This window comes from Haemaphysalis longicornis, unplaced genomic scaffold (assembly GCF_048455015.1).
Source record: "Haemaphysalis longicornis isolate Haplotype H1 unplaced genomic scaffold, Haemaphysalis longicornis Haplotype H1 scaffold_12, whole genome shotgun sequence".
NCBI lineage: Eukaryota > Metazoa > Arthropoda > Arachnida > Ixodida > Ixodidae > Haemaphysalis > Haemaphysalis longicornis.
Window position 1 is genome coordinate 92,863,638 of NW_027526225.1, and position 14,761 is coordinate 92,878,398.

Sequence of the window (14,761 nt, forward strand, 5' to 3'; positions counted from 1 at the left end):
AAATAGTCAGGTGAATGGACGTTCGTTGAACATATGGCGATTGAGGTGGCACTTTTCTAAATTTGTAGTGGCGCATCATCATCATCTGCTTGCAGCGCCACCATCCTCATCATCAACGGCTGGCTACCCTCATCATCAACGACCGGGCGCCTGGGCGGCCGCGTGTCTTCGCCGCTCCCTCCAGTTCAGGCCGGGCCTGACGCACACTCAATAAATGTAGGAGAACCACACCGCACTCTACCGAGTTCATGGCTCCCGTTCCTACAAGTTAATCTCGTAGCCCCCGTAACAAGGTTTCTGCATGCGAATGAGTGCATCATTTCAACAAAATTTGTAGCTGAAGTGTCACCTGATAACATATGTACGTTGATATCCCCCATGATGACGAAAGGCACAGACAATCGGCTTAACATAACAAGTAGATGCTCAAAATATTTAAAGAATTCTCGTTTGCTACCCATAGCTGGTCGATCGTAACCGTCGCTAATAATTTCTCTAAACGTACCAACATACACTCAATGCTATTATTTATTACTGAAAACGCCGAAATTACGTGGTACCTGAATGACTGTTTAACATAAACGGCTCCGCCTCAGCCCCGGCTACTTGGCCGCACTAGACCGTTGTACGAGCAACCATGAAAATACGGTGGTATTTCTGTTTCGGTTAGCCATGTTTCTGTGTACATTAAAACGTCTAAACTATGTGTAATGGATGCATACAACTCACTAAGCTGTTCCTTCTTATTTCGGATGCTGCGGGTATTTGAAAAAGATGTGTTCAAAGTCGCCACATCATAGTAGGTACATGATTTCTATCTGTCAATTTTTTAAAAAATTGACAGATGTAAAAAAATGTCTAAAAAATGTATTTGAAAAAGATGTGTTCAAAGTCGCCACATCGTAGTAGGTACATGATTTCTATCTGTAAATTTTTTAAAAAAATTGACAGATGTAAAAAAATGTCTAAAAAATGTCTAGAAAAGCCACACTGCGTGGCACAGCATTGTTGCCATGGTTGCAGCACTGAGAAAGAGCGGGGTCAGACGGCGTTCTAAACACCTCGTATGAAAATTACGTTTGATGCTTAGAACGTTTTGAGAAACCACTAAGCATTCACCACCCAAGGTGGAATTCTAGTCGGATAACCTATCAATCTGTTAAACACTAAGCGTGACCACTACTCCCTTTTGATCACGAGACGTGCACATCAAACTCGCAGGCTGCGACCACAAAGGTACTGTCTTCGGAACAAATCTAAGGCGTCAGGCAAGTCTAAGAACACCAGAGCAGATACTAGAGGTTCAATCACACCATGAGTCGGTTATACTTTATTTTGATTTTTTGGTGCGCGGTTCACTAATGCTGGGAGTGGAAACATAAAATCAGCCTTAACGACCGTTGACAACTTTTGCAACCCTGCAACTCACAAGTTGCACCTTACAACCAATAGAACAGTAAAATACGATGAGCTAGTAACCCAACACCACACATTCTGCTCGTAGATGAAAAGTGACACTTATAGATGAAAAGTGAGAATCGCACGGCAGATCTGGACATCAGAGTGATACCCCACGGTAGCCTCAGTAGCTCTCAGGGTGTAATTTCTAAGCCAGATCTGATAAATGAGACGGAAGACGATCTGCTCGAAGGCCTGAAAGGCGGAGGCGTGACAGCAGTAAGGCGCATCACCATGGGGCGAGATGATAAGCAAATCATGACAAAGCATATAATCTTAACATTTGATCGTTCCACACTCCCCGAATTCATTAAAGAAGGCTTCATTCATTGTTCTGTCGGGCCGTACATCCCGAACCCGCGGCGCTGTTTCAAGTGTCAACGGTGCGGGCATGGCACCACCTCCTGTCGTGGCAAAACAACGTGTGCAAAATGTTCATCTCAAGTTCATGAGACAGATAACGGCCAGGCTCAACAATTCATCTGCAGCAACTATAATGGACCTCATGCTCCATACTCCCGCACGTGTGAAATGTTGAAGATGGAAAAGAAAATATGCAAGCTCAAAATCACGGAAAACATCACCTTCCCAGGCGCGCGGAACAGGCTCGCCTCTGCCCCCTTGGGGAGGTACGCCAACGCAGCTCGCCGGGGGGCGAAGCGGGGTCTCGTTTCGGCGGGAACTCAGTACCGCGAGTCAGACCTGTTCCCGCCGCCCCTACCTCCCCCCTGTGTTGCCTTGGGCAGCCCAACCCGCCTCCGCACCGCTCGCTGAGTCAGCAGCGGCTGTGGTGGCATCCACGTCTTTTGGGCATGCTGCTGCACCCACTGTCTCCTCCTCTGCACCGGCCCGAAGCACACGCGAGGGCCCGGAAGAGATGGAGATTAAGGAAACCGCAGCAGTTCCCACCTTCGCCGCACCGCCTGTGCCTCCCGGGGCGCTCTTGACGCCCTCGGCGGTCGCGGTCAAAACGTAGGGCACCGCAAGAGGTGCCATGTTCGGGGGTCCGGTACGCCGGGTACCCCTTCTAAATCTGATGATGAGATGGATGTGGGACCTTTCCTGTCTCTTTCGCAGGGGAAGGAACGGGTCCTTCCATTTAAACCTCCGGAGAAGGTGAAAAACCTCTCCCAAGAGTGCAAGCCCCGAAAGACCTTACGTAAATTGTCCCACTCTAGTAGCTCTAACGCATCATATTGGGAAGAGAAAATATTGCGCAATGGAACTGCAGAGGCCTTCTGAATAATCTTGATGACGCGTATGATATTCTGCATACTAATCAGCCAAGTTTAATGTGTGTCTAAGAAACACATTTACATTCCAATCAATCAAATTTCTTAGATAGCTATATCGTGTTCAGAAAGGATACGGTTGGCTGCACACACTCTTCGGGCGCTGTAGCCCTAATAGCCCGGAAATCCCTAGCATGCAATCCTATGACTCTAACACGGCCTTGAGGCTGTAGCAATACGCACAATAATTTCAATAAGTTCATAACGGTATGCTCCATTTGCATTCGTCCTGATTTTGAACTTTCGATCTCTGACTTTGAGGCGCTGGTCGACGAGCTGCCCGAACCATACATCCTAATAGGCAGCCTTAATGCGCAAAACCCTCTTTGGGGCTCTTCTCCCACGGATGCCCGAGGTCGCCTTATTGAGAAATTCCTTACATCTTCAGGAGCATGCATCTTCAATGAAAAAAGCCCACATACGTTAATATAGGACACAACACACACTCATACCTTGACGTGGATATTGGCTCCACAGTTCTCTTTCCTCTTCTCGAGTGGGGTGTGGGCAGTGACCCATAATGAAGTGACCATTTCCCCCCCTCACAAACATATATAGTTAAACGCACATGCAGCCCATCTTCCTAGAACAGGTTCAATGAAGCAAGTGCTAAGTGGAATACATTTACAGAAACATACAAACTACATCACACATCTATAGGACACTTACACGTTGGAGCAGGTATCCAAGTCCTCATGGCGAACATCCTCGACGCCGCCGAAAAGTCCATTCCCCCCGCCTCTGGTGCCCCGCGCAACCTGAGGAGGCCGTGGGGGAATTCGGACTGTAGGCGGGCGCGAAAGGCCCAGAAGAAGGCGTGTGGTATCCTTCGTCGGTACTCTACATCGAGTAACCTCCTCTTGTTCAAACGGGCCTAGGCGTTTGGAAAACGTGTGCGCCGTGGGGCAAAACGAGAGATTTGGCATACCTTCTTTACATCCATAAACTCGTACACAGACACACACAAAGTCTGTACACCCATTCGTAAGCGCAAAAGACAACAGACACACACCTGCCCCTGGTTAGAACAGCAGAGGACACACTCGAAGACCAGGCCAACACACTTGCTCAACACTTCGAACATGTGTCCAGTTCAGCACACTACACAAACACTCTCATGAAACACACATCTGCGGAAAAGAAGTCCCTTCGTGATAGCAACAAGTCGCACACTTCTTAAAATTATCCTTTTTCAATTTATGAGCTGAAGGCAGCCCTGAAAACATGTAAGCCTTCAGCTCCAAGTGCAGACAAAATCACATACACCTTAATACAACACCTACACTCAGACACCCTTGAAACACTCTTACACCTATACAATAAACTACGGCTTTCGGGGCACATTCCATGCTCTTGGAGGGAGGCCATAGTAGTGGCTTTCCTAAAGGAAGGGAAGGACACATCCTCTCCTGCCAGTTATCGTCCCATTGCCCTGAAAACCTGCCTGTGTAAGCTCTTCGAGAAGATGATAAACAGGAGACTTGTGTACTTCTTAGAGTAGAATGATCTTCTCGAGAGCTGCCAAGCATGCTTCAGGGCGAGGCGATCTACAAATGACCAACTAGTAGCGCTAGAATGCTACATTAAAGATGCCTACCTACATAAGCAGTACTGTATGAGAGTATTCTTTGATCTTGAAAAAGCGTACGATACCGCGTGGCGGTACGGCATCCTAAGCGACGTGAAGTCATTTGATATGTCGGGTAACATGATGAACACCCTTGCCAATTATTTGTCTGAAAGAATGTTTCACGTGCGAGTTGGAACTGCACTCTCTAGGGTTGTGTCCGGGAAAAAGGCGTGCGACAAGGTGGAGATTTGAGCTGCACCCTTTTTATTGTGAAAATGAATTCTCGTAGGAAGATGCTAGCACCATCGATTTCTTGTTTAATCTATGTAGACGACGCTCAACTCTCCTTTAAATCCTGTAACTTGTCTGTGCGTGAGCGCCAAGTCCAGCTTGGTGTGAACAAGCTAGCCGGCTGGGCAGATAGCAATGGTTTCAAGTTTAATCCAGGAAAGTGCACTTGTGTGTTGTTTTCCATGAGGCGCGGCATTCGGCCGGATCCAGACATTCTACTCCACGGTGTCAGGTTCCTCTCAAAAAAGAACACACGTTCTTAGGTATTATCTTTGACGAAAAGCTCACACTTATCCAACACAAAACAACTAATACATAAATGCTTGAAAACAATGACTATTATGAAGGTTCTCTCGCACATTTTGTTTGGTGCTGACAAACAACTTCTTTTACGTGTTTTTACCAGCCCATTAGGTTCACGGTTGGACTATGGAAGTGTTGTTTATGGGTCGGCAAGTAAAACATCCCTTAAAATACGGCACCCAGTGCTTCATCTGAGGCTTCACCTGGCATGTGGCGCCTTCCGCACTAGCCCGGTCGAAAGCCTCTATGGGAAGTGTAATAAGTGGAACCATCAACGTCAGCGAGAATACATAGATCTCCTTTATGCTTTTAAAATGTCATCCATGCCTCACCATCCTTTTAATTCAGTTTTTCATGATACATCGATGACTGAACTCCTTTTAAATCGACCATCGTTCTCTGCGCCCTTCTCTTACAGTGTTAGAGAGGAAGCGTCAGAGCTTGCTGTCTCCTTTTTAGACACCATCCAAACATCTGCAACAGATTTCGTAGCACCATGGAATTCCCGCCCTGTATCATGCGACCGAGCTCCCACATGTGCAATTCTGCAGCACTTTTTGTATTTGCAGCAGAAGTATCAGTGTTCTGAATTTTATACGGACGCCTCTAGAACTGCCACCTCTGTGTCCTACGTGGCGAATGGACCCGGTTTTAGTGTCACTAAAACGCTGAAAAGTTAAACTAGTATCTTTACGGCAGAGGCGTATGGTGGACTTCTTGTTGTTAATCATATACTTCAAAGCCACATCCCACAATTCATTATTTATACAGATTCCCTCGATGTTGTGCGGGCATTGGCATCAACAGTCTTCAAAAAACCACGTTGTCAATCTGATCTTCAAGGGTATGATGTCTGTGTATATCCGCAAATTTGAACTAGTCCTTTTACTGGGTACCTGGCCACTGTGGTATAGCCGGGTACGAAGCCGCTGATCGAATGACTGCTGCTGCTGCTGCTACACTCTCGAATGCAGTTGACATAACCACATTACCCTACACCGACGTGAAGCCACACATCAGACAACAACGTCGCAAGACATGGCAAACACACTGGAGTGAACGAACAGACAAGTTACAAGTAATAAAACCACACTTGGGGCCATACACCTCCGACAGACGCAATAGATACACGGAAGTCGCCTTGGCTAGATAACGGATAGGGCACACGCACGCAACGCACTCGCCCCTCCTCACTGGATCTCGAATACCTTTGTGCAGCAGGTGCGGGGAGGCCCTATTCGTGATGCACACCCTCATACAATGCAAGGCACTAGAAACAACACGACACGGACACTTCTCACAACTATACAGACAACACAATCCACTACACCCCTCTTACTTTTTTGGAGACTACCCCATAATCACCCACAAGCATACTTTTAAGTTTCTTAGCGATGTAAAGTTTTTACATCTTATTTATTATCATGCACCTTGAGAACCTGTCCCTTTACACCAGTCATCTTCATTTCGTTGTATTTTGCATTGTTTATTTTTACTGAAATGTTCTACTTTTACTTTTATGTCACTGTCATGTAATCACTTTTGTTTGGCGAACGTGCCCTTGGTTGGCCCTGAACATTAAAATCCAAACATCACCATCATGATCAAAATCATAAATCATAAAAGAACAAGCCAGTTTTTTCGCCAGAGACTTGTTTCCAGTTTCGGCCATGGCTTGGAGGCGTAAAAGCTACCGTTTCCAGTGCGCACCCAGCGCCAACAGTTTAGGTTCTAGACCGTCGGTGCTAATAGGGGCGCCTATTAGCACCATTTGTTAAAAGCGGTAATTCACTCCTTGGTGCGTTCATTACTGTTTGTTGTCACCGAGCATTTACCACAAGAAGAACCGCGGCACTGAAAATATTGGCTTATTCTCTTCCCCTGTCAATCGTCTTCGACCTCGAGACAGATCTTATCGACTTGTTTCACCTGCTACGGTCCATTGAGGTGCATGAAACACATCTGCCCGGGCGAGGTGAAACATCCTCTTCTTTGGAACTGCTGCCATACCGCTCTGCGATTGGCTATTCTACACCGCAATATAGGCACTCCCGTACAAATGCGGGGATAATATTGAGCCCTGGTTTACATGCGTACTCGGGCGGTACTTTTACGACGACATCTGGCGGTGCCACGCTCGTTGTGTTCAGCTCGCCCGATGAGGTTTTGGCGCCGGAGTATTTTGAATTTTGCGCCCGACCAGCTCTTACGGAGCAGAAGCTATTACCTTACAGCGTATGTTACTTTAACGCAACACAAACAAGGCCCCTGTCCGGTTTTCGTTTATTGTGACTGTATACCCCTACTTTTTTGTTGTGGGAGATCTCTTCAACACATCAGAAACTGTTCATGAAATTCAAGCCAATTATCAACAACTGGCTTTTTCCGTCCCAGTCTCCCTCTTCTACGTTTCCAGCCACACTGGGTTGTGGGGCGACGATCTCACCGATCTCGTCGCTACAAGTGCACCAACCAGGGGTGAGGAATCGGAGGGGCGTACTTCGAAGCGAATTGTAAGACTACGGTTCTTGAGGGCTCCTCCACTGGAATAGCGGCGTAGGTTGAGCTCGGACAACATAGACACCTAGTTGTTTCGATGGGTACCAAGTGTTCTAGCCGTACTTCCCTACTTTCCTCCGTCCCGAAGACTCGCTCAACCTATTTCCACACGGATGATATCCTGCGCAACAAAACGTGATTGTGCGGACACAGACGGACAAAACCGATTACGTTTTCCCACAATCTCCTGGATTGTGTAAAAACTGCTGTCCTTGTGTCCCGATTAAGACAGGTCGTTCGACTCCCAATGGAACCATCTTACTTGCGTCACGCACAAGTCAACACTGAAGGGGAGAAAATTTTAATTGGACTGGCGGGGTTGGTCGGCAATAGCATGCCGGACATTTCCAGACAGTGAATCTGGCCTTCAAGTACCCGGTGCCTGTATGCTCTGCACATGACATCTTCGTTCTTCTGCAACCTTTGAGCGAAACCTGGAGGCAGAGCCTATGCTGATGAGTGAACTCATGTTGATGTAAAACTTTTGTGACGTTCGTGGATTTGCCGTGTCTGTATTCATCCTCTACGTGGTTCTTTTGGGCGCTGCTCCTCAGTGGTGGGCTCCTGCTGTCATGTGGACAAGCAGTGTGTGCCGTTCGCGGTTTGGAAGGGCTCGTCCCCGGCGTTCGGGTGGGCACGACAGGATCGGTGATCCTCTCGTATTCAAGTGCATGCGTTAAGGTGTTAAGTTAAGGCATGCATTAAGGTATTCAAGTGCATGCGTTAAGTGCATGCGTTTAGGTGTACGTTCACGTGTGCGTTAGGTGGGCGGGGGGACGGGCAGGTGGACGTGCATGGCCGTGCGCGTACCAACTGGCCGAGAGTGAACCAATATGCGGGGTATATAATTTATCGCTCTACAAATTGGCTTTTTCAGCAAAAAGTGTGTGTGGGTTATAACCACTGCTCATTTATTTTTTATTGGCTTTAAACCTTCCATAGCGTTGCTGGAGTGGGTGTTGCGGCCGAGGTTATTCTTTTAATTTTTTGAAGTTTAGAAGAAGTTTATTGACTCTTGTAACAGAGGAAGGTTACATGTGAAGATGTATACAGGCGAGGGACCCATAGTTGATACTGTACCAGGCCCTCGATCTATAATTTCATAAAAAACATACACTAAAAGAAGCTAAAGACAATTTCAATAGTCACAAGTCTCAGAGTTACACCTATAGAGATAAAGTAACAACAGAGCATTAGAAACCAAGAATGCATTTAGTAACAATACACTCAACTAAAAAAGCACAATCAGAAGAAAAGAAAAGAAAAAGGAAAAAGGGAAGTAATGGAGAAAAATGAAAAACCAAAAAGTGGACACACTACACTATATTGCATTGGATATGGCAAGTCACAATTATAAGCAAAACAACAGTTTATAATGTGTAGGAAAAACGAATAGATGAAACGTCGCATTTAAGCCAAACGTGTAAATAATATATGGCAAGAGAGGACAAAAACAAACGCAGTTCAACAGGCGAGTATTGCACACATTGAAAAAAGTAAAAAAAAACACAAATAAGAGACGCAAAGTAAGTGGAATGTAGCTGACGCTGAAAAAGTTTTTTTTGTATCCCACTAGCCAGACAGAACTACAAAAACACAGGGTGGAACACGAAACAAAAAGAATCGGTGGCCACCTTTCGGTCTATATTCGTACACATCAATTTCTGCGTGGCTCTTCAAGTATACGGAGTCGTTGTGAAGCTAGCATGCCAACCAGTGAGCCCAAGGTGCATCAAAATAAAGAATACCCGCAATTAGGAAAGAGGCACTAGTCTGAGAGAGTCGATCCCTAATGCGCCCTCCGAACAAGCACGGTTAACGACAAAAGAGCGAGTATAGCGAAATCTGATGTGTAGATGCGTTTGTACCTTATTCATTTTCATTTTCAAATTTGCTTGGTTAGTGAAAAAACATAGACTTAGAACATTGGTAATCTCTAGCAGAATAGCAAACACAATGCGGCGTTCGCGTTAACCCATCAAGCACCGTAGTGATGATTCGCTGGTTTACAGGGTGTTTTCAAGCCATTCGTCATTCGAAATATTGATTTAACTGTCGCTATGTAAACATCAATATGCAATATTGGTATAGTGTTCAGGTTAGATAGGCGAGGAATCTTTTCTTAGCCCGGCCGTTTTACAGCAGTATTGTATTAGCCGAATTAATTAAATGGGCGGGCAAGATGATGCGAGAGAACATGACGTTTCGAACGCTCTTCCTCGTCAAAGTGCACATAAATCGGCTGCGAAGCATCCCACAATCCATTATCTCTACAGATTCCCTCAGTGTTGTGCAGACATTGTCATCAACAAAGTCTTCCAAAAACCACGCTGTCAATCTGATAGTCAAGGGTATTATGTCTGTGTATGTCCACAAATTTGAACTAGTCCTTTGCTGGGTCCTTGGCCACTTTGGTATAGCCGGGAACGAAGCCGCGGATCGAATGGCTGCTGCTGCTACACACTTGAATACAGTAGACATAACCACATTACCCTACACAGACGTGAAGGCACACATCAGACAACAACTTCGCAAAACATGGCGAACACACTGGAGCGAACAAACAGACATGTTACACTTAATAAAACCACACTTGGTACCCTGCATCACCGACACATGCAATAGATATACAGTATACAGAAGTCGCCTTGGCTAGATTACGGATAGGCCACACACATGCAACGCACTCGCACCTTCTGTATTGATCTCCAAGGCCTCTGTGCAGCAGGTGTGGGGAGGCCCTATCCGTGATGCACATCCTCATACAATGCAAGGCACTTCACACAACACGACGCAAACACTTCCCACAACTATTCACACGATATATTCCATCACACCCATCATACTTCTTGGGAGACGAGCCCATGTTTTCAATCAAACGTGTTTTTGAGTTTCTTACAGACGTAAAATTTTTACATCTCATTTCTTATCATGCATCTTGACAACCTGGCCCTTTACGCCAGTCCTCTTCATTACGTTATGTTTTACTTTGTTTATTTTTACCGAATTGTTGTACTTTTACCTTCCCCGCACGGGGCACCTCGATTATTCATGGTGACGGTGAGCAGCGACACCGCGGACCCCGAGCACCCATGCATAAGCCGTGTCCAACCGTGGCGAGGTGTTTAAAGGTGAAGGGGAGAAGCCGTAAACGGTGGCCGTTGGAGCCTTGGTCTAGCTCCGGCCGATGGGCTCCCTGCCTGTCTACCAGGCAGGGAGCTCCGGGACCTCTTTGACTACCAGGGTAAGGTCAAAGAAGAAAGTATCCCGGTCTCCCTGCTTTTATACTATGCCCTATGGTATTTACAAACCCCCCCCCCTCCCAAACGTGATCGGTCCCTGAAAAGGGGCCGCACTGAAGTATCTTTTCCTTCATTGCCATCTTTAACATTTCCTGAACCGGATAATTTTTCTCGAATTCTTGTGATGGAATCGCTCAACGCAACCCAACCTGTTGTATCGCAGTCAGTCTTCTTGATCGCAAAATATCTTGAAGCGATAATAGGAAAATCATATAAGTGCAAAAAACAAAGGTCTGGTGAACTCCTCATCGAAATAAATGACAAGCAGCAGTCCACGAAGCTTCTAGCTCAGACTAGACTGGCTGATCTAGACATCAGGGTCACACCCCATCGGAGCCTCAACAGCTCGCGGAGTGTGATATCCGAGACGGATGTCCTGAACGAATCGGATGCGGATCTCCTTGCCGGTTTGAAGGATCAGGGCGTCACTGCCGTGAGACGCATCACTATCCGCAGAGACGACAAGGATATTCCCACCAAGAACATTATCTTGACTTTTGACCGCGCAGTTCTTCCACAACACATAAATGCAGCTTTTATCTGTTGCTCCATCCGTCCCTACATCCCGAACCCGCGGCACTGTTTTAAATGCCAGCGGTTCGGGCACGGTACAAACTCTTGCCGTGGCCCAACGTCATGTGCAAAATGCGCGTCGCATGACCATCCGAGCGACAACTGTCCATCCGACACCCTCTCTTGTGTGAACTGCGGGGGGGGGGGGGGGGGGCGCATGCAGCCTACTCCCACAAGTGCGAAAAATTTCAAGTTGAAGAAAAGATAATCAACATCAAGGTAACGGAGAACATCACCTTTCAAGAGGCGCGGCAGAGGTTCGCCTCTTTCCCCCTGGGGAGGTACGCTGACGCACCTCGCCGGGGGGCGAAGCGGCGTCTGGTTTCCACACGAACCCAGTTCAGCGAGTCTGACCTGGTCTCTTCCCCCCCCCCTCCCCTGGTTGACTCAGGCAGGCCTACCCGCCACACCATGCCGCTTGCTGAGGCAGCAGCGGTTGTGGTGCCAACCTCTTCCATTGGGACCAGTGCCGCTCCCGCCGCTGCCTCCCCGTCCTCCAGTGCGTTGGAGGGTGTCGAGGGGATGGACAGGGGGGGCCCGGCTCCCACCGTCACCGCACCGCCCGTGCCACTTCTGGCGTTCCCGACGCCCGCGGCGGTGGCGGCTCAAACGAAGGGCTCCCGAAGGGGGACCAAGTCCGGGGGGCCCGGTTCGACGGGCACCCCCCAGGACATCTGATGACGAAATGGACGTCGCGCCGTTCCTGCCTGCAACTCAGCACAAGGAGCGGCCTCCGACAGCCAAGCCAGTAGAAAGGCCTAGAAAGCCTAATCCAAGAGTAACAGCCCCGAAAGACAACACATGAACACACACGAACACACACACTCTAGTCATTCTTAAATTTAAATAATGGGAACAGAAAACATATTCCAATGGAACTGCACAAGCCTAATTAAAAATCTTGACGATGTGTATGAGATTCTGTATGCCAGCCAGCCAAGTATCATGTGTCTCCAGGAAACCCACCTCAATTCTAAACACACAAATTTCTTAAATAGGTACATGTTATTCAGAAAGGACAGGGTTGGCTGCACCCTCTCTTCAGGAGGTGTGGCCATTATCGCCCGGAAATCATTAGCATGCCACACGCTCTTTAAGCACTGTCCTCAAGGCTGTAGCGATCCGTACAATAATATTTAATAGGTTGATAACGGTATGCTCCATTTACATCTCTCCTGATTTTGCACTTCTGAGCTCTGATTTGAACTGACTGACTGAAAAACATTTATTTACATAAGTTTGTACAGGGAGGGTGCGAGCGATCCTTAAGGGGCCGCCCCGTACAAAGACTAGGTGGGCTTCCCCTTACGGGAGCCCAATGGCGTCGGCTGCGGCCCGGGCCCGCCCGACCAGGGCCCGTTGGGCCGTCAGGTCAGAGCAGCCGAGCAGGGCTGCCTCCCAGTTCTCCCGGGAATGGTTGCGTAGAAGGAGTAGGTTTGGGGTTTTTTGGCATGCCCACACCATGTGGAAAATGTCAGAGGAATCTTCCTGACAGTGCGGGCCCTTCCCCGTGCAAGCGGGGCCGAAGTGTTTTACGATTGCCGGGCACAAGAGAGTTTTCGTATAAAGGCGAAGGAGGATGCGGTCCTCCGCCTTCGTGAGGCCCCTACAGGGCTTGGGATGGACGGAATGGCGGGATTGATCAAATTGTGTGACCTCCTTAAAGGTGCAAGCGGGAGTAGGTTCTCGGTCCGGATCGGTGGGAGATGAGGATTGTGCCCGGAGAGTGAGCGCGCGGGCAGCGGGGTCAGCCACCTCGTTACCCTCAAGGCCCGTGTGAGCCGGAGCCCATATGATCGTTCGGTTCGCGGGGGCACCCAGGTAGTTACTGTTTTGCAGAATTTTGTAAGCAAAGTACGGAATGCACCCCTGTTCGATATTGCGACAAGCACCCCTTGAGTCGGTGATAATGACCCGCGAGTCCTGATCTGCGGCGGCTAGCGCGATGTCAATCTCCTCCGCGTGTGTAATATTGTGTGCGCAGAATATGAGTCCGTTCACTGCCGTGTTTTGGTGGACGAGCACGGCCGTGTACCAACCCCCGTGTGCGGGCCGGAGGCGTCTACGTAAAAGACTCCTTTTTTTCGACCATAGTGGCGAGCCAATGCTTGTGCCCGCGCGAGGCGTCGCCCACTGTGGTCATCTCGCGTCATATTGGCTGGAAGAGGACGCACATGCAAGGCGTATCTCCAGACGTCGGGAATTTGTACACGCTTTTCCGTATCTATTGGGTGATGGATGTGTAGTCGGGCAAGAAGGCGGCAACCCGACGGCATTTTAGAGTCTCGTGTATTGATGTGTCAAGTGCGCCTCACGCAGCTCCTTAAATGTGTTCACCATTCCCAGGCCTAGAAGGCGCTGGTTGGAGGTGTGGAGCGGAAGGTCTAGAGCGCGCTAGTAGATTTTACGGAGAATGACCTCGAGTACATTCTCGTCAAACCTGCGTAAGTGGAGGTATGGAGCCGAGTACAGGACTCGGCTGGTTACGAATGCAGGCGCCAGCCGCAAGGCATCATTGCATCGTAACCCCCCGTGCTTATTGGAAACCCGGCGGATCATCCGGCCCACCTGGTCCCCCACTTCACGCAATTTGGCCAATGTTGTGTCTGCTCTGCGATGCTTGTGAATGAAGAGCCCCAGTACACTGATCTCATCGACTTCGGGTATGGGTCCGCTGTGAAGGGACAGGTTGATTTTGGTGGTGCCCTTTGGTTAGGGGCGTATGAGCACGAATTCCGAGTTGGACGGGGAGCACTGAAGGCCACAACGACGGGCGTAGTCGTCCACGACGTCCGCCGCTTGCTGCAGGTTGGCCTCCATGTCTCCTGATGAACTGTGTGACGCCCAGATGGTGATGTCGTCGGCATACAGCGAATGCGGGATGCCTTCGACTTTCACCAGCTGAGCAGGTAGCCTTATCATTGCCAGATTGAGTAGGAGGGGCGAGAGGACTGCTCCCTGCGGGGTCCCTCCCGTGCCTAATTGGTAAGGGCCGTGTTCCATGTCCTGAATTGGAATATATGATTGTCGGTCAGTGAGGAATTGCTTAATGTAGTTGAAGGCATTTTGGCCACCGTCCACTTGTGAGAGATATGTTAGAATAATTTCGTGAGTCACGTTATCAACGGCCCCCTTCAAATCCAAAGCGAGCACAACCGTGTCACTGAGAGGGTACTCGATGGGATTGAGGATCTCACGATCGAGCTGGAGTAAGACATCCTGCGCGGACCGGTGTGGGCGGAACCCGAACATGGTGTCTGCAAGTACATTTTTGTTCTCCAAAAACTCGTACAGCCTGTCGCGCACCATCGTCTCCATAATATTTCCCACACAAGAAGTAAGAGAGATGGGGTGGAGGTTGTTCGTGTTAATGGCTTTGCCCGCTTTGGGTATGAAGGTGACCAGAGCGGTCT

General features: G+C 48.5%; 1 pseudogene; it reads right to left on the reverse strand.

The window, feature by feature from the left end:
* Positions 1 to 12,653: 12,653 nt before the first annotated feature.
* On the reverse strand, positions 12,654 to 13,501 carry LOC144162072 (uncharacterized; annotated as a pseudogene).
* Between the last annotated feature and the right edge of the window lie 1,260 nt (positions 13,502 to 14,761).